Source organism: Chenopodium album, chromosome 9 (assembly GCF_948465745.1).
Source record: "Chenopodium album chromosome 9, dcCheAlbu1.1, whole genome shotgun sequence".
In the NCBI taxonomy this organism is placed as follows: Eukaryota; Viridiplantae; Streptophyta; class Magnoliopsida; order Caryophyllales; family Amaranthaceae; genus Chenopodium; species Chenopodium album.
The window spans coordinates 1,747,943-1,769,943 of record NC_137842.1 but is presented as its reverse complement, the minus strand read 5'-3'; the positions used below and the strand labels follow the sequence as shown (position 1 = coordinate 1,769,943).

The window sequence follows — 22,001 nt, the reverse complement described above, 5'->3', positions numbered from 1 at the left end:
TTTTAGGGTTTTTATGAACAATCGATTTAGGGCTTTTATAGTAATGATGTTTTGAAATTTTGGTGATTATACTACTAATTAGTTTAACTTAATTCCAGATTATTTTGAACACGTAAATTCGTGTTTTAATGTTTAGATTTTGGTTCGTTAATATTAATCCCGTTTTAATCCCGATCAGGTTCTGAACTCATCCGATTTTGACAAAAAAGTAGTGTTTTCCATGTGGAAACAATGTTTTAAGAAAGACTCACTACCCTTGGTAGTGAGCACTACCCTCTCGTGGCCAAATTCAGACTCTAAATATGATTTTCGGGCAGTTTTTGATTTTTAACGAAGTTTTTTTTATGCTTAATGTTTATGATTAGTTTTGGTTTTTGATTTTATAGTATAAAGTTTATATTTTTAGTATCAAAATCATGTTTTTATGTTTTAAACTAATAATTTCAGATTATAATTGTTGTTATAATTTTCAGATTTTATAAGTTTAAAAACCTAGGGTTTCAATTTATTTAAATTGGGATTTTAGGGTTCTTATGACTAATTAAATTGGGGCTTTTGTTCCTATTGTATTTCTAATGCATTATTAACCATAAAAACATGTTTTTAATGAATTTTTAAGGAGTTTTAATCTAAATTATATTGCTGGAAATTTGGTTAAGTATTAATTTATTACTGTTGCTTGTTTTCTAGGAAGTGATTATTTCTTAGGAGACTTTTAAGTGATTAAAAGTGGCACAAAGGATTGTTTATACGAGGTACGTACATGTCTACTTCGTTGTAAGTAGTATCATGTTTAGGTACCAAAAAAAAAAGAACTTAGTTTCATGATTAGAGAACACTTGGATGAAAATTGTTTGGTTATACATTTAATTAATTCATGTGCTTATGTTTATGAGACATGTTTTTGGTGAATTGGTTATGTTTGTATGGAATTATGGATGCAAACATGTTGAATTATATTGGATTAATTGTTTGTATGGAATGTTGATACAAATATATTTTATTGAATCGGTTTGTTAACCACATTTGGATTATTAAAGGATTGAAATTGAATGGTTTAAGTGGAATGAATTTATTAATTATTCCACAAGGTTATTATTATTTTATTTATTACTTAATCATGACTTGTTGGTATGTTGAGTAAAGGTGGATTAAGCCGAAATGGCTAGGTGGGTTGACTATGTTCAACAATTTTGAATAATTTGGAAGTTTAATGGAATTAAAGGTCAACTTGTGATGTGATCACCATTGTCCTAAATAAGATTAAAAGTGAATTGATGTATGATTGTTATGTATGGTCTTCTTGATTGAGTCGGCTATTAATTAAAATTGTAATCACGTAAAGTGAAACATGGATGAGCAATAAAACTCTGGAAAGCGTGCACTTCTGGAGTATTGACAATTATAGGTTGGGGTACACGGTGGTAGCCCGTGGCTTTTCGAGGCTTGTTTGATCAACATGTCCTCTTTTCTTTTGGTATTTACATTTTATTTTTATAATGAAAGTTAGATGAGATCCTAGACTAACTTTGTGAGAATGGAGTCGCGCCCATTCTTGCATCGCGCTAAACTTTTATTTTAAATGGTCATTTGGGACCAAAATGATTTGGTGGATTGGACAACCTCGTCTATTGCTTACTCCAAACTAAATTAATTAAATTAAATATAAAGAGTCAAGTGTTTGGAATTGATTAGCAAGTATGTTGAGTCGATTGAATTGTTTAAGTGTGGAGTCTTGATTAATGAATTTATGTTGTATGTTTATTTACTTTAATTAGTTGAGCATGCTAGGCTTGGTACGTTGTAGCTTGTATGTACTCAGCTTTGCTGATTGCGTGCTTTTGTGTGTTTTCTTTTGGTCATGGCCTTCGCCTTTCAATGACCCTGTGATGATCCAATTATTACACTTGTATTATTGGGGAGCAGTATTGCACAGGTTAGCTTGATGATGTGAAGTTCGGGGATTTGACATATGCATTGTCAAGGGATTGGTGTGATTGAGAGTATTCGTTCCTTGTGTTGAACTTTTTTATGTTTTACTATTTTAATTATGTTTTGGGATTTTGGAATATTGGTTTGGTTTTAATAAGGGCCTTTATGGTTCCAATTTGTAAGCTTTGACTTATTGGTTTTCTAAATTATATTATTTTAATATTTAAGTTGGATTTCCGCTGCAATACTTTGATAAAGCCTTAACGTTTTAACACGTGGCGGTAACATGCCAATGGTTCTCCTCTATTTTTATTTAAAGTAAGTGGTTTGGAAAAGGGAGAATTATTGGGGTGTTACAAAGTGGTTGACCTCTTAACACAGTTAATGCCAAGAACATACCTCTCGGGCGATGCTGCAAGAGCTACTGATAGTTATGAGATTAGCATATTCGAGAGAATGCCTACCATTTTCGATTGGGATCCGAATGTCAGCTACAATGAATATTTTCAAATACTTTTATTTTATTGTTAATGTTCAAACTATATTATGGGCATTATCCTATTCTGTAGTGTCAGATTACCTATTAGTTTCATTCTAATTGTTTAAACTAGTAATTTCGGATGAGTATTTTCATTCTAATAGTTAACCTACACTTTTATAAGTATTTTCAAACTATATTCTAGGCATTGTCCTATTATATAACGTAGGATTACCTATTATTTTCATTTCAATTGTTTAATCTAGTAATTTCGGATGAGTATTTTCATTCTAATAGTTAATCTACACTTTTATGAGTATTTTCAAACTGTATTCTAGGCATTGTTCTGTTATATAACGTAGGATTACCTATTATCAATTGTTTAAACTAGTAATTCCGGATGAATATTTTCATTCCAATTGTTTAACCTACACTTTTTTTTTATATCTGACATTACAGAATAGGATAATGTAATTGGAATGAAAATTTTCATTATCCTATTCTGTAATGTAATAATAGTTACGTTCGAGACGAAATATTTTTTTCAAAAACTTTGGTTGACCTACAATCAAAGACTCCGCTGGTGTAACACCACAAGCGATGATTAGTCTCTTCATAAATATTCGAAATTGGATGAAATCTCTAGATTGACCTACATCATCACCAAGTATTCCAGGAGGAGGTCCACCATTAAGGTTGTCATCATATGGCATCCCATTATCCATACGATACACCGTAGCTTCATCATCAAAAATCATTTGAACCGTAGGTAGTTGCCCACAAGTATGCAAGATGTCAATAATTTTTTTCCCCAATAGTGTAAATAAAGTAAGTGGGACATAAATAAACTAAAGTGTATAATATCAAACAAATGATCAAAGACTGCATCTGGATTAGGAGCCATTTGTGAATACACTGAAATGATAAAGAGAAAAATAAATCGTGGCAGTATTCAAAGAGAAAGAAATTGTAACTGAATAATTGTGGTGCTTTGAACTAGTTTAACTCTTAAGTATATATAGCATAATAATGGCGCCAAAATGCATTGATTTTCCCACCAAATTGAGGCGCCAAAATGTATACACTTATTTCCCTTCAAATATTAGTGGTATAATATAAGATTGCTTTGAGTAAAAATGGAATAAATCCTAATAAATCAAATAAATAATTACTTAGTAAAGTAAATATAATTAAAAAAATTAAATAAATAACTTTATTGATTATATTTAAAACATTAATATAATGTTATAACTCAAAATAACACATTTATGGCTATATAACAGACATTAATCAAATGTACAAGATAACCCACGAAATTATTGAAAATTTTACCATACAGCAGGTGGTACGCTGCTTGGTACATCTCTTTAAAAATCACAGCAGCTACTTTCCTTTTTTTTTAAAAAAAAAAAACCAACATCTGTTTTTACGTGATAAGAGGATCTTTCCATATATATTTTGGTTGAATTAGGATATTCATAAATGAGAAATCATATTTTCAATTTAGATATGAATTTATATAGAGAGAATTTTCTAGAGAGAGAACTTCATTGATAGAGAGATAATTTCAAGTTTTTGGAGAGAGAAAATGGTTGCTCAAGAATTTAGACATGATTTCAATCGTCGATTTACCGGTGACGATGATCATGAGAATGATGATGGTGGTGAATTTGATGATATTGTAATCGAAGGAAAAGGTAAATTTATTTTTCGCATTCATTTTGTAATCTTATTGAATTTGATGAATCTAATTGGCAATTTTATTGATTTTTATGCAAATTATTAATTTATTGCTATATATATATGTATATATATATATATATATATATATATATATATATATATATATATATATATATATATATATATATATATATATATATATAATTGTATTGAATCCTAACCTTGTTATTGTATTTATGTTAAATTTTAATCAATAATTATTGTATAAGTTTATGCTCTTTTTTTTTAATTATACAAAGGTTGAAGATGATGTTCATTCTAAATTGCATTTATGTTCATTCTGCTTTGGTTTTTTTTTTTTTTTTTTTTTTTTTTTTTTTTTTTTTTTTTTATAATAATTATACAATGGTTGAAGATGACGTTCATTCTAAATTGCAATTATGTACTTTTACTCAGTTTCTTTTTCTGTCCGTTTATAATAGTTATAATGTTCTTTATTGTATTACATTATGTACATTTGATTTAAAATCGTTCTTTACAATATTATACAACGAGCATTACATCAAAGTTATACGTAGTATTTATCTTTATTATAATGTACATTTATCTTTTTTTGTCCGTTGTATTGAATCCTGGCCTTGTTTTGTATTTATGTTAAATTTTAATCAATTATTATTGCATTAGTTTATGCTCTGTTTTTTTTTTTTTTTTTTTTTTTTTTTTTTTTTTTTTTTTTTTTTTTTAAAGGTTGAAGATGATGTTAATTCTTAATTGCACTAATGTTTATTCTGCTATTTTTTTTTATTATATAAAAAAGATGATGTTCATTCTAAATTGCATTTATGTTATTCTACTCTAATTTTTTTTTTAATTATACAAAGGTTGAAGATGATGTTCATTCTAAATTGCAATTATGTTATTTTATTCAATTTCCTTTTTTTGTTCGTTTAGAATGGTTATAATGTTCTTTATTGTATTGCATTATGTACATTTGATTTAAACTCTATGTTCTTTATAATGTACATCAATTTCTTCTGCTCATTTTTATAATTTAGAATTAATGTACATGTATGTATATGACAAAGAACATTATAGTCTGTTTCAATGTACATTGTCTGAAACTATAATGAACATGTGTTAAAATATATTATATACAAATCATTGAACATTATTATATATTATTTTAATGAACATAATTCATATATGTAATGAACAATTTTTAATTTTACATGTACATTCGTTTCTTTTGCTCATTCTTGTAATTCATAATTAATGTACATGTCTAAATATGATAAAGAACATTATGGCTTGTTTCAATGTACATTGTGTGTAATGATAATGAACATGTGTTAAAATATACTATCTACAGGTCAATGGCGATCATCTTGCCATGATTACTAGTTTGTCTGAAAATGGTATACCTGTTGCTGATGCATATCGTGTTATAAGGGATCAAGCTGGTGGTGAAGCCAATCTTAATTTTCTTCAAAGAGATCTTTATGTTGCTTTAAGTGGGGAAAAAAAGGAGTTTGATGGTTGTGACACAAGATAGTTGATTTGTTACTTTTTTTAAAGGAAAACAAAGGAGTATGACTTTATTACTTCAAACGATTCTTTTATTTTTCATAGTATATTACCTTGAAATTCTTGTAATAGATGACGTCATTATATTTTAAATTTTAAAATTCGCCTATCTTTAACTTTAATTATTTTACAATTTCTTTTGTAATTGACTAAATAGCATTATACAACAAAGAGCATTCTATGTAATTAAAAGAACATACTGTATCCTATAAAGATGATATCATATAAAGTTGATATTGTTTGAATCAAAAGAACATAGCGTATGAATTAAAAGAACATACTGCATGAAGGAAAAGAACATAGTGTATGAATCAAAAGAACATGCTCTTTTTATACAAATATCATAATAGGAAAACCTAATTATATGAATCCAACATCAATCATGGTTGTGTTTCTTAGCAAGAAAATGTACTTTCATCTTGTTCTAAATGTGTTTATGGTCATAAAGACATTCTAAAGGTGTGTTTGATTAGCAGTGATAGAAATGGTACCAATTTCAACTAAAATTTGAAACAAAATCAGATTGTCAGCTTTGTCCAATAAGGAAGTAACCACTCTTCTACTAATGGTGCTAACCATGCCATAAAACAACATAGTTTCCCTTTACGACCAAAAAAAAAAAAGATGCACAGAACAAAAAATAGCATGAAAAATGAATTATTAAAATACACACACAATAATTGAAGAACAACGACTTGATTAGAATGTTTAGCAAAACAATAATTAAAATATGATAGATGATTTTCTAATTTAAGTAACCTCCTATCTATCTTTCTTTCTTGCAAAACAAATGAGGCATATTTCATTAAAGAACATGAGTATTATATGCAAAGAACATTATATAAATTTGACAAAAAAATTAGTATTATATTCATAAAATCAAGCATTTAGAATAAAGTACATTCTACCCATTTAAAAGGAACATGCGAATATATATGATTATGAACATAAGTTTTATATACAAAGAACATTGCTTTCCTTTTCAATTTCTAGTAAAATTGATGGGTCCACAATAGCTAGCTTCTTTTGGATCTTCAACACTCTTTGCAACTTTATCACTTTTTTTTTTCTTTTTTCCATTCTTCTTATATATTTTAATGGGTTGATTGTCTTCAATATCTCCATCTTCAACTTGTTTATCACTATAGCACAAACAAATGAACCCAAAATCACAAAAAATATCAAACGAATTGCAAAAATAAAATAAAAAATCAAATAACAAAACAAGTAACAAAGTGGAACAAACAATTTCAAAAAAAAAAAACCCAATCAAATTCCAAATTAAACACTTAGGCTTTGCGAATATTATACTTACATGTAGTTTTTGTCCTCCATATTCAAGAATTTTGGATTTAGAAATACAAATTTCTTCAAAAATTGCTTAGGGTTTTGAAGTTTGAAGTTTTTTTAGGTTTTTTTTTAACTTTTTGAGAGAGAAAATCTAGAGAGAGAAAAACATTTCTAGAGAGAGAAACTATTGTTTTATCAAAATTCTAGAGAAAGTATTATACTGTAAAAAATAATGTACTTTTTACTTTTTACCTCTTTCTTTTTCGCGTTCTTTATAAGCTAGAGCTATGTTCTTTAAACACCCTTGTTCTTTTGTTTCATAGTTTATGTTCTTTTCGCCTTTTTATTAATCAAAGCAGCCAAAATACCTCCGCGTTTTATTTACAAAGTGATGTCGTTTTGAATGGTCGGTACGGTACTCTGTACCGGCGCCTGCAGGGACCAAGCATTGCGAAATCATTATAGATATTTACGGTAGGTCATGACATATATGAGATTTGAACATTACATATATAGTTTAAGTCTTTTACTTATTCAACTTCACCCATGACATAAAGAGATATTATGTAAGCATCTATGCAACTGTAAATAATTTTTTCGATTAGTAAACTATATTTGGACATTACATGAATGTTTTGAGAAAACTATTGTTTATACTATAGGTATATGAGCTTTTTTTTGCATTTTACCAATTAATAATACCTATTGAATTACAAATACATACATACATACATACATACATACATTAGAGGGTTGTGATCCAATGAGAAAAAAAAAACGCTACTCTACTCTACTCCATCTCTCTCACCATATCTTTACTGATCAAATATCAAGCTTAGTTCCCACTTATTAACGCTACTCATCCATGTGATAAGACCGACCGTCGTACTGAAATTTTTACAATTCGTCTTTTCTCTCTTTTCCTCCCTCCAATTTCATGAGTATTTATCTCATTGCCTTCAATTCTTTTATCTAGTAGAAGCAATCTGATCATCTACACTATTTTAGATCATAGATTTTCATTTCTAGCTCCCCGCAACGCCGATGAATGTTGTTCCACAATTCTTTAATGGAAATAGAGGATGAGGGAAAATGAGAAGCATGGTGTTTCTAGGTGAATGAATAATAAAACTAAGCAATTAAATTAAATCCAAAAGATAACCTGGAATTAGCATTGTCGTGCCCTCTCCCATGTTCTTAGGTGAATGAATAAGAGAAGCAAACAATATGCATATGTAGAAGTAAAATCATGCACATTTTGTTTAAAATTTATGCACATCAAATTTAAGTCGAAAAATATATGCACATTCAATTTAAAAAAATATGCGCATTGGTATTGACCTAAATACCAATTTTGTATTACATATATATATGTGTACTTCCTTCCTCATCAGTGATAAACCTAAAATCAATCAAATTCATAGGGATTATAGGTAAATCAGTTTTGTCATTTTTTTCATCTATTTTTAGAAAACTTCGGCATGTCTTATAGTCAAACCTTTTATGTTAGTCAAATGTATCTTACCTCCAGTTATAGAAAAAAAATTAAAAAGTGAATATATTTATTTGGAGCTTAAAAGGATAATATTCGAAAATTAGTAAATCAAATATTCATGCATGTTGACACGGTTCTAGAAGGATAAATTGGTTTTTTAAAATTTTTTATTATTTTTAGTTGATAAAGTAAGATATTATTTCTCAAAAAAAGGAAGATATTAAATGGTAACCACTAATGATTGAGTGCTAGGGGTGGATACAGTTATGCCATAATTCTAGGCACGTAGCGTGGATTATTCAGGTTATGGTGCTAAAATTCAGCGTTGTTAATAAATATAAGTAACAATTACTGTTAAATTAGATGTTTAATGTGAATAAATTTTTAAAAAAGGTTTGATGATATATTTTTGGTTTTTAAATGATACGATATTGTTATATTGAAAAATTAAGCAGATACAAAAGATAACAATAGAAATTCAAATAATCATATTATTTGGATACATAAGTGATATTATAGGATACATTTTGACCATGATTGCAGCCACTTATTTGTAATCCCCCGTAATTTTGTAAAATTTATAATTATATTTTATAATAACTATATGTATATTATTATAATTATGTATTTGTTTAGATTATTCTAATATAATTTAATCAAAGATTTATGTATATATTTAATGAGGATTACTTCAATAAGAAAAGTATTTTATTCTACTATCATTGTACTTGGACTAACTATTCTTATATTCCTCCTTAAACTCGCTAATTTGAGCCCAATTAGTAAAAAAACCTCAAGCCCACTTCATTAGAAAGAACAAAAACCCTCAAATTTGCCCCTCCTTCCAATTTCACGTACTACTACTAGAGTACTAGTACTACTTTCCCTCTTGCTTTTCCCCTTCTTCAGTTGTTGCTCACGAAACCAGAAGAAAAAAAAAAACACATCTTGATGCTCGCCTACTCTTGCCGCTGCTCAGCCACCGCCGGCGCCCAGCTTCTGCTCCGGCGACCACTGCAGCACCACCACACCACCAGTTCGCCCCATCCTCTCTCCTCTCTTCCTCTTGTTTTCTCTTCTTTTGTTAATTCAACCAAGTTTTAATCTTTATCAATTTTTGTTATTAAATTGTTATTATTATGGTTTGATTTTGTATATGAATCATAAAAGGTTATAAATTTATAAGTTTTATTATGTTTAAACTATGAAACAAAATTTCAGATTTATTTAGCTAAGAAAATTAGGGCTTAAACCTTGATTTTTCGTGATTTTAGGCCTTAAATCGTGTTAGTCAAGTTACTTATGTATATAGTATTTGTATTATGTTAAGATTATATTTTTGGTGATTAAAACTAATTTTCAGATTATTAAAGATATAGTTTTCGGAATTCAAAGCGTTCTAAATTATGTTTCTTAGAGTTTTCTATACACTACATGACCGTTATGATTAATTTATGTTAATAGCTTATTAAAGTATCAAGTTTAGAGTTTAAATTAATTTCTAGATTTTTGTAATCTGAATTTTATTGTTTTGGTATCAAAAATAATAAGTTTTGATGTTTACATATATATTTAAGCTATTATTCCATTATTATTAGTATGGGTTATTAATTTTGCAAAGGATGCGTATAAACTAAATTTTCAGATTTGGTTAGTAGCTTAAATATGCTGTAATTTCACATATAAAGACGTATTTTAAGGTTTTTATGAAGGAAACTTCAAGAACTACATATAAGCTTTTGATTTCAATTAAAGGGAAGGTTTTAAAGTGTTGTTTGATTTGGATTTTGAAGGTTTTAAAGTAAGTTAGTATTGCTGCTGACAGGGTAAAGTCGTATCCCCTAATCAAAAGTAATTCCTAAATCCTCTAACTAACGTAGATAGGGAAGTAGGGTCGAATCCACAGAGAAACGAGTCTTTCTATTCCTAATTAATTAATATAATCCAGATTATAAAGTAACCAATATATTGTAATCAAAGGAAACTAAACTACGAAGATTAAGAGTAGGGAGAAAACAATGAATAAAAGGATATAGGGCATAGGTTCACCAATAACTAATACTTCAGTGTAAAACAAAATAATCAATCATCAGTGCATAAATTAATCAGATTATAAAGGGCTTTCGCTACGTATTATAATCACACAATTAATTTACTGGTATTAAATCTCATCTTTCGAACCTCGACCTAACCATTTATAAATTAACCTGCCTATTGAAACTAGACCTAAACATCAATTCTCATCTGTCGAATCTCGAATCAATATTGTTAAACTCATGCATAAAAGATCTGCGCAAATCTAGTCACAGAGCATTAAATCAATCAATAGGAAATTAATCTAGCATTGATAATCAACAACAATAAATTACCCCTTCATATTAATTATGGATCCCCATAAACCCTAGAAATAGAACTACTCACACATATTAAAAACTAAACAAATCAAAGCAATAAAATAAGTCATGATGGAAGGAAATAAGATTAAGAGAAGAGAAATCGTTACCAAACTAATCTGTATTAATGGAAATAATAAAGAACAAGAGTTGAGAGAAGAGTTAAGAGAGAGAAAAGATCATAAGTAGAGAGAGAAAGTCTAAGAAAGAAGATCTAATAATTCCGTACAAAATCGTATTTAAATGTTTTCTAAAACAAGAATTAAAACTAAACATCATCAGGCCTTCTAAAAACGCGCGCTCGATCGGGCGAAGGGCCGCCCGATCGGGCGCGCCTTTTTCTTCGCGTTCTTCCCAAACAGCATCGCCCGATCGTGCTAGATGCTCGCACGATCGGGCGCGCCTTAGCATGCACATCACTATGGTTTTCCGCGCCCGATCGGGCTAGAGGTTGCCCGATCGGGTCTTTGCTCCTCTTGAGGCTTGGACTTCGATTGGGCTAGATTTCTCGGCCCAATCTGGGTTTCCTCTCGGGTCTTGAGTACTTGGTCCAAATGCCTCGGGATCCCAATTACCAAGCCCTTAATCACCGGCTCTCACCGATCCTGGGCTCCAAAAGTGGTCGCGTCCTTCTAGCTTCCATAGTTGATCCATAAAGCCCGGGAAAATGCTCCAAGAGTGCCTGTAGAATACAACTAAAACTACGAAAACACTAGAACACACAAATTAGTAATAAAAGTGGCCCGAAAGAGCCAAAAACACTACTAATAACGACCAAGGGACGGGGGTAAAACACTATATAAAATGGGTATATCAAACTCCCCCAAGCCAAACCTTTGCTTGTCCCTAAGCAAAGATCTCATCAATGAATCAATAAATATGCTTCACCCCAATCCATAAAAATCAAGCACAAACGATTCAGGGTAAATTAAATAAACATGCTTCAGAGTAAACCAATCAAGTCCATCCAATTACCTTTCTTCCCTAACAATTGTCAAATAGAGCAAACCACAAGAGCATATAGAATTCAAGACTAGTGCTCACACACTCAACTCTCATTTTTGTGGCGAGTAAAAGAGTACTCGATCGCTCTCCATCCAACCCCTTTATGTGAACAATGCCCTCCCAACTCACACTCTCGTGCGTATAAAACAATGAACGCTCAATCCTCTACTAGTCGACTCGAAATATGCCAAATCATAACTTGCATTAAACAACACTTTCACATTCATACAATTCTATGCACAAAGGTCAAAAGGTCTTTAAATCTTGTAATGTAAGGCTAGGGTAAAGGGTAGGCTATGCTTAAAGGAGCCATATCCTAATAAAACCCATGATCAAAATAAATAGTGATCATACATCTCGTACATAACCAACTCTAACATCAACCAAATAAACTCCAATCATAATAAATAAACCCAACTCTTACAATTTCACTCATAAGATATAATAATGAAGAAGTATAAACAAACTTATTTTCCAAACTTGAATATTTTTTCTATTTTTTTATCTTTTGATCAACCTCCAACTAGAACATTTGAACATTTTTTTTTTCTTTTGAAGTTCACTTATTTTTTTTCACATTTTTTTTTTCTTTGAACTTCTCTTTATTTTCTTCATAATATCATGCTTTATTTTTTTCAAGAAAATATAACTCTCAAACTCATCAAAAATAAACATGAACAACAAAACAACTTCTCAAAAACCCACCCAAATTGTGCAAATAATAAGCACACTACAAACTCCCTCACCTCACTCACTAATAGCTCCCCCAAGCCAAGATTGGGACTAGTAACCAATGGGGCAAAATAGGCTTGTAATGTGGCTAATAAACAACAAAAAGGTCAAGGCAACAACATGGGTAGCAAGAAGGGAACAAATGTATCTACAATCATCTGGAGACTACCTAAAAGAAAAAATGCCTTCGTCCTCCACAATGTGCATAATAATGAATCATATAAACATTACTTATAGTTTCAAACCAATACTCAAATTCATTGACATACCAGGAACTATGGAACTATCACACATTCCTTACCAAATCAACTAGTCAAGCACTATATTCACAAGTAGTTGGACAAAATTGACGCATGTTAAAGGTTTCAAAGCAATCAAACATCAAATCATGATCAACTAATCCACAATGCCTATCATCAATTACCAAGAATCAAAACAATTTTCTCAAGTAAGGGGCACAGGGAAGCATAATTTACAATTCATTGGAAACGTATTTTTGGATTTTTGGATTTTTTATTTTTTAATTTTTTTTTTGTTTTTTTCATCTATAAGAAAGCAATAAAAATAACCTAGAAAGCAAGAAATCTAACCTAGGAAAACACACCAAAAAATAAAATAAAAGAGATATTGAAAAATACCAAACAAAAATCTCCCCCAAGCCAGAATCAGACAATGTCCTCATTGGCTCGGAAACTAGCCCAGCATAGCTAGTCCTCATCATCATCCATCATCTCATATCCTCCTCCATGACTCAAACCGGCACCACCCTGGCTTGGTCCAGCACCACCATAACCCGAACCACCTGCAAAGTACTTAGGGTCCACATTCCCACCCATACCCCCAAAAGGAGCATCACCCCCATATCCGTGGACTGAAGAGTAGTCCACAGAAGTACCATACGCACCGGGGTGAGAATACCCTCCTTGGGGGTATCGGAACCAATCGGGAGTAAGTGAATCGGGAGGAATAGCCCCCCGACGGGCATAATCGTCATACATGGGGTATAGACCCCTCTCGAGGTTCCTCTCTATGTAACCAACCCGCCCATCTAAGGAGCTTAACCTATAATCTAGGTTTTGCATCATACCCTCAACTCTCCCTTGCCCCGTCTCGATGCGGTCTAATTGGCTCCTAAAAGCCGAAAAGTCATAAGGAGCATTGGGGTCGACGTTGTAGTCGACTGAGGAAGTGGGCATGCCATAGGTGAAGGGTGGAGGTGGTTGGTAGTGTGGTGAATGGTGAGTGGGGGAATGGTCTAGGGGGGATTGGTGGGGTTGTGGTGAAGGTGAGGTGGTTGAACCTCACCTTGACCATTAATCTCGAAAGTATAAGAAGGCTTCCCCTTCTCAAATTTGGTCAAGGCGGGGTTGGGTAAGGTAAAGGCTTGGTCCCTCCTACCCGATTGTCGGTGGACTATCCACCAAGTATCACTCCCCACGGGTTACACCCAGTTCAAACTCCCTAAATAGGGTAGGTCCATGAGGTTTGATCCTACAACTTTCCTATGCCCATCCGGGTTCCAACCTAGGTGTTTCCTAGCAATGTGGGTCACTAACCCCCCAAAATAAATAGGTGCCCTAGACCTACTAGCCTCGGCCACATTGGCCGCCCTTTGGAAGTGATTGGCTATCCTATGGGGTATGTTCAATTTTTTGGCGGTAGGAATTACATAGGATGCCAAAAGTTCCAATTCATCTCTCCTAACATTTGCCGTTTCATGCCTCCCAAAAATAGTGAGGCCGGCAAATCTTTGCCAAAGTTTTGGGACGGGATGTTGAATCCACATCCCTTTGGCATGCTGGAGGTTAACTAAATCCTCCCCAGTTAGCCTCTTATAGACCACGGCGGTGTGGTCTTGAGAGGGTTCAATCGGTTTATCCGATTTTAAATCAAACAACTTTCCGAATTCTTTAAGAGTTAGTCTCACATCGTTGTTTAATAATCGGAATTGTACATGAGTAATTAGTGCATTCATTTTAATAACATTAAAACTTGAAATAAATTCTAATGTTAAGTAATCATACGTATCATGGCACATTTGAAAGAAACCACTCATGCCTATACCCTTGAACAATTTTTCCAAATATTTATCTAGGCCTAACCTAACTAGTGTGGGATGATGAATAAAACGGGTAGATATTACCTGGAAATCGATAAGGTTTAGCATCCTAGCCCGTTGCTCCTCCGAGGTAATGACAACCTCCTCCCATCCCGGAATTTGAAGATCCGGGTTGACCGTTGGTTGTGGTGCCCTCGAACTCTTACCCCTTTGTGTCCTTGAACGTTTTGAGGCCATTATATTAGGAAAAACTTGATGCTTGGAGCTTTCTCTCTCTAGGTGTTTGAAGGAAGTATGAGAGAAAGTGGGAGAAAATAGGTGGGAAATGTAGAGGGAGATGTGAGGATTAATAATATGTAAGAATTTTAAGGTTTTGATGGATGAATATGAGGAGATCTTGAAAAAGAAGTGAGTTTGAAGGTGTAAAAATGGAGGTTTTAGAGAGAGAAAGTAATGGAGAAGAAGATGAAATAAGAAGAAAGTGAGGAAAGAAAGAGGAGGAAAAGTATATGGACGGCCAAAAGTAGGCGCGCCTGATCGGGCGAGCCTCGCCCGATCGGGCGGATCATTTGAATTTCCAGAATTGAAGTTGCGCGCCCGATCGGGCGCGAACACGAACGAAAAATTCGCCCTATTGCTCGCCCGATATATCTTTTCCTTCACTCGATTTGCGCCCGATCGGGCGAAATTTACTCGAGTTTCTGACTGAACTTGCGCGCCTGATCGGGCAACCTCGCCCGATCGGGCGAAATAAGGCTCGATTCCAGCTCTCCTTGCGCGCTCGATCGGGCGGAATTAAGGCTGGAATTTGCCTTGCTTGCGCGCCCGATCGGGCGAGCTTCGCCCGATCGGGCCCGTGCCCGGTCAGATCCTTAGCTTTTCTTCGTCTTCAAATTTTTCTAAGTCTTTCGACCTCTTAAACTTATACCTGTTCAAAAACACTTATAAACGGTAAAATTTCACTCTCCTCGCCTCTCTAAAATAAAAATAAAAAAAATAAAAGGGAAAACTGGTCTAGAAAGGAAGAAATACGGGTTGCCTCCCGCAAAGCGCTGGTTTATCTAGGTCCCGCACGACCTTCTTACCAAGGACAATATCTAGGATCCTTGGCCTAACGCTTGATCGGGTGGTTTCTCACCCGGTCTAGTGGTGTTTAGACTGCGATGCGGCTTTCTGACATACCCTGTGGGACGCCAAATCACCTTATCTGGTGGATCCTCCTTGACTTGGACTGGGGAATCTTCAATGCTACGCACTAAAAATCCTCCTTCGATCGAAGGTTGCTCCAAATTGTCATTGCGTTCAACACTTGCAACTCGATCTGGCTGAACACTTACCGTGGGCTCGATTCGCACAACTTTCTCGATCGGTTCCACCTGTTCATCCACGAAACCAAGACCAACAGTGTAAAGCGCTCTTTCTATTGCATCGACTTCCTTCTGCCATTTGTCTATCTCATCTGAAAAGGGCGCAACACAAGATACCGCCTCCAAGGGATCTTTTTCAAGAGCTTGGGGCTTGTAAGAATAATTTTCAACCACATTAACACTGAAACATTTCTCCTCAGTCATGGAGCTTTTAGGGGCATTATTCAGATTAAAAACAACTTTATCATCCCCTACTGATAGTGTTAACTTACCACTTCTTACATCTATGACTGCTCCTGCAGTATTAAAGAATGGTCTACCCAAAATAATTGGGGTTTGCATATCATCAGCCATATCAAAAACAACAAAATCTACAAGTATATAAAATTTACCTACTCTAACGGGGACATCCTCTAAAACACCTAAGGGGTATTTGAAAGAACGGTCGGCCATTTGTAGAGTTATATTGGTAGCTTTTAATTTACCCATATTCAACTTAGAACACACAGATAATGGCATGACGCTAACACTAGCACCCAAATCACATAATGCATTATCAATCAAGAGATTGCCAATATGACAAGGGATAGAAAAACTACCCGGATCTTTTAATTTAGGTGGAGACTTATTTTGAAGTACGACACTACACTCTGCAGTGAAAGCTACTGTCTTTACCTCACTAATAGACCTTTTCCTCGTCAATATTTCTTTCATAAATTTTGCATACGAGGGGATTTGTGTGATCAATTCAGTAAAGGGAATTGTTACCTTCAAATCTTTTACTACCTCTAGGAACTTACCAAACTGCTTATCCAAGTTTGTCTTCAATTGACGATTGGGGAATGGAAGTTTGATAATTGGCTTTGGAGCATTATTACTCTTGTCTGGAGTAGCCACCTTCTCTGGAGTTGTGCCCTGCAATGTAGAATTAGATATGTTAGTATTATCCTTTAGCCCTGCAGGGCTATCAACTACATTGTTTGGTTTAACGGAATCAAGATTAGCATTATTTAATAAAACAGGTTCATCAACTCTGGGCATAGAGGGCCCTTCATAGTTTGAACCACTCCTTAGAGTAATTGCAAATGCTTGATCCGTAGGTCGGGTTGGCTGCGCCGGCAGAGCTCCCTGTTGGCGGGCTTGTAGAGTAGCGGAGAGTTGCGTAATTTGATTATCTACAATTTTATTATGCGCTAGAATTTGATCAATTGACGCATCTCTGCTCTCCATGTGCTTTTGCATATTAACCAACATTGCTTTAATTTCCGCCAGAGAAGGGTCGGAAGATGAGGGGGTTTGTTGTGGTTGGTTCTTCTGGCTAGCATTGGGATGATAATATTTCTGCTGCTGTGGCGCCTGTGGTTCTTGTGGTGGTGGATTTTGAACATTAGTGCTCCGGTAGGAAAGGTACGGATGATTCCGATACCCAGGATTGTAGGTGTTGGAGTATGGGTTATTCTGCCTATAAGCTTGGAAGGCATTAACTTGCTCCACGGAACTCCTGCAATCTTGCTCCCAATGACCTACAATACCACAATTTTCACAGAAAGCCTCATTAGAATTATTATTAATTGCAGAAACATTAGCTACATTAGCAGTGCTCAGATTATCTAATTTTTAGCAAATAGAGGTTAGTTGAGCTTGCAAAAAGGATACAGAGTCGACACTATGCTTCCCCTTGTTAGCAAATCCTCTAGGATTCCCATATTGGGAATTGTGTATCGTCATATCTTCAATAACCTGACCTGCATCATCAACATTAAGATTCATGAATCTCCCACTAGCTGCAGAGTCTAAAATTATTCTAGAGGAATTTCCAATGCCGTTATAAAAGGCTTGGATTAACTGCCATTGCGCTAAATTATGGTGAGGGCATTCTCTTTGTAAGTCCTTGAACCTCTCCCAAGCCTCATATAAAGACTCATCGGCTTCTTGGGCAAAGTTCTGAATCGCACTCCGTAGTACTGCTGTTCTCTCTGCAGGATAATACTTGTTATAGAAATTCAAAACAAGAGTTTCCCAATCAGTTATACCAAGTGTAGTTCTATTTAAGCCATTAAACCACAATTTAGCTTTTCCAGTTAAAGAGAAGGGAAAGAGAATCTCCCTGATTTGGTCTTGAGTGACCCCGGCTTGCCTGATGGTGTTGCAATATTGACAATAGTCGGCAATGTGAAGATTCGGGTCTTCACCCTTGGCTCCACTGAATTGCTTCCTCTCTATCATCGTTATAAATTGAGGTTTGATTTCAAATTGATCCCCATCAAGAGCCGGAGTGGGGGTGAGATGTGGAAAATCCGTAAGCTTCGGTTGTGAATAATCATTAAGCTTCTTTGGAGCCGTCATCTCTGATTCTGCGTCTGATGATGTCTCTGAATCGCTAGAACCAGTTGGAGGATTTCGGTGATTGTTGTTATTATCACCCGAATCCGCCAGGATTTGCTTGCAGAAATTTTTCTGTCTAACATAAGCAATTGAACTCTAAAAATCCTTAACATTTCTCAAAATTCTCATCATAGAAACTCATAGGGTATAGGTTTAGGGATCCTACAAGAAAAACGCGATTAAATACCAATAGCAAACCCTTCCCATAACCATATAATACAGTTCTTGTAGAAAATTAAGTTCGATGTTCAATCAAACAATCTTGATAGCTCACATATAATGATTCACATATTACATGTTGTCATCAATAAACATTTAGTCATACAACATGCTTGAACACCTCTTAAATATATATGTATATATATATATATATATATATATATATATATGCACATAGGAAAGAAATTAAATTCTAGCCTATATGCCCTTTCTTCTCATACCCAAGCTCACCAACATGCTAATAAAAGCTTTTAACACATATTTCTTACCTCAATCCTTGCTTTCCTGCAAAAAGCACAAACTAAAAATATTTTTGATTCCTCTTTTTAAAATAAAATTTGAAAATAAGCTTTGAAAAAGGGCCAAAATATTCGTCCATCACAAAAAAAATTCGGGCATACCATAAAAATTTCAGATGTCCAAACTAAAAATTTTGGACCTCGTAAAAAAAAATAAATAAATATTTTGGCCCTATTAAAATCAAAATAAAATAAAATAACTCGCTTTTAAAACTACTTTATTAAATAAGCACTTGGCCAAGTTTTAAAATAAAACACTGTAAAACACGTTTTTGGCTTTAGTGGTAATAAAAATCTCAACCTAAGCTCCCAGATACCACTTTGTAACACCCTAGAAATTCCTTTATTTTAAAATACCTGTTTTGCCCTGTATAAAACTTTAAATAGGAATATCTAAGACATTACCGCCATCGTGAAAACGGTTAAGGAAAATATCAACGATACACAGCGGAAGACTAATTTTAAAAACCTTTCCAAAACAAACCAACTTGAAAAGCTAACCAAACGAAAGTAAAGTTAAAACCAAAATGAGCGAAGTAAAATGAAAATCAACCTACAACTTGGAACCATTAAAGGCCCTTATTAAAAACCAAACCAAATCCAAACTTGATATTAGCTCCACATATAAATATTAGCATAAATAATTAAAGCAGAAACACATTGTAACTAATATAAACTAGCATGATTCGCTCTTCACTCGTGCCCCATCATGAATATGCCTCAATACCTGAAAAGCTTATCTCTACTTGTCTCCACTACTCTCCATTAAAAATGGGTCATCATAGGGCCAAGATAAAGACATGGCCAAAACACACAAATACACACAATCAGCAAAGCTGAGTACATAAGCGTAAGTAAACACACTATCACTCTTTCACTTATCAACACACACTTACCTCATTGCACCTGTTCACAAGCACACACACGCACCAATCAACAAGACACAATGACTAGACACTAATTAATTCATTTTGCATTGATTACGCATTGAACGGGTTTCCACCTATTAACCTCCCCCAAATAAATTTGAGGTTAACTAGCACGGGAGCTAACCGTGCCAGCGACAAAACCACACAAAGGTGGCGGAATTCCTGCGCATAATAATAAATAATAAAAAAGGAATATACAGCCTCCTGTACTCCATTGGAAGTTATGGTTAAATATAAAACCCCATAACTCCCCCCATTGTTCATACTCAAGGTATATACGTTACAAGAGTTTTGGTGCGTAATCTCTTTCACTTTACGTTATTTACATATTATTAGACTTGGTGATGACTCTCAAAGCATAATAAGTCAATCAACAATAATTATTCAATCAGACAAACATACCAATTTAATTCTTGAATAATTAGTGACCACATATTATTTATTGTTGAACCCTTTTTAATTCTACCTCAGTGTCAAAGACACCTTAAACGCATAATGCGCCAAAAATCCTATCCCTCGGTGTTAAAAACACCTTAAGTGCACAAAGGCACCAACATACAATTTATTCCTTGTATACATAGACACTTATATAGCTCCTTCCTCATGCTTAAAGAATCAATAAAAATTATTTGAACCATAATAAAATTCCTTTTCAATATTCCAAACATAATTAAACATGTAGTTTAATTAATCATGCCTTCTAACATGCCATAAATAAAAATATGGTTCAAACACAACATGCCAAAAATACAATTTTCCAATCCATAAACCATCACAAATAATTCATGCTTCACCATTCAATCACAAACACCATAAATTCACAATTCCATACATAAACCTTAGCATGATTCTATTTATAATCAATTACAAACAAACCTAGCATGATTCTACATCACCAAATTATGCTAAGTACGCGTACGTACCTCAAATAAGCTCTTAAAATAACCGAGTACTCTACAATAATTCTCGAACTAAGTCTCCTACATAAAGGGACAATAATACTATATTAACTACCCTTGTATACACAATTTCCAGCAACTTAAACTCACTTTAAATAACTTATAATAATCTGAAAATTATTTAAAAACCCTTAATTAAACTCCTTTTTAATGGATAATCACACCCTTTTATTAAAAATCACAATTATACTACTTTAAATAAAATTCCAACATTTTAAACTAATCAAAAATCCTTTAAAACTTCATCAAAATACATCTTTATACTTAAATTATCCATAGAAACATTAAATTATCTCTTACCCCTTTTAAACTCAAAGATAAAATTTAAAGCATAAAAAAAAAACTTCGTTAAAAATCAAAAACTGCTCGAAAATCGTATTTAGAGGCTGAATTTGGCCACGAGAGGGTGGTGTTCACTACCAAAGGTAGTGATTCTTTTTTAAAACGTTGTTTCTACTCGAAAAACACTACTTTTTTTTATCAAAATCGGAGGAGTTTAGAACCTGATCGGGATTAAAACGGGATTAATATTAACGAACGGAAATCTAATAATTAAAACATGAATTTGCGTGTTCAAAATACATCTGGAATTAAGTTAAACTAATAAGTAGTTATAATCACCAAAATTTCAAAACATCATTACTATAAAAGCCCTAAATCAATTATTCATAAAAACCCTAAAAATCAACACTTTAATAATTAAAACCCTAACTTTTAATACTTCATAAAATCTGAAATTTATACTCTTTAATCAACAAAAACACAATTTTAAAACATACTAATCATAATTTAACCATCAAGAATCAATACCCAAAAATATATTATAGGAATAATTATTAAAACAAAATAAAAGAGGAGAGAGAAGGGAAGAACCATCGTGGGTGGTGGCCGGCCAGCTGGGCGGCTGCTGGCCGGCGGCGGCGGCGTGGCAGGTGGTGGAAGCCGGCGGTGGGGTTGGCGGGCAGCCGGTGTTGTTGGGAGTGGTAGCAAATTCCCACGTGAAAGAACAAGCAAAAGAAAGGAGAAAAAAAATAAGAAAAGAAAGAAGAGAAAAGGAAAAGGAAAAAGAATAAGAAAAGGGAAATAAGAGGAGAAATAATTACCTTGACCATTTGACCTTTTTGGGTGGTAAAATTTTGGGGATAAGTAGAGTATTTATAGTGTAGAGTAGGTTAAGGTAGGTTTGGGCTTC

The 22,001-nt window shown here is 33.5% G+C and overlaps 1 non-coding gene across 1 annotated transcript; it reads left to right on the top strand.

Moving 5' to 3' along the window:
* Positions 1 to 17,876: 17,876 nt before the first annotated feature.
* Positions 17,877 to 17,983, top strand: LOC145560989 (small nucleolar RNA R71). Its single transcript, XR_014093575.1, has one exon. It is a non-coding gene; the product is annotated as a small nucleolar RNA R71 (small nucleolar RNA).
* Positions 17,984 to 22,001: the final 4,018 nt, after the last annotated feature.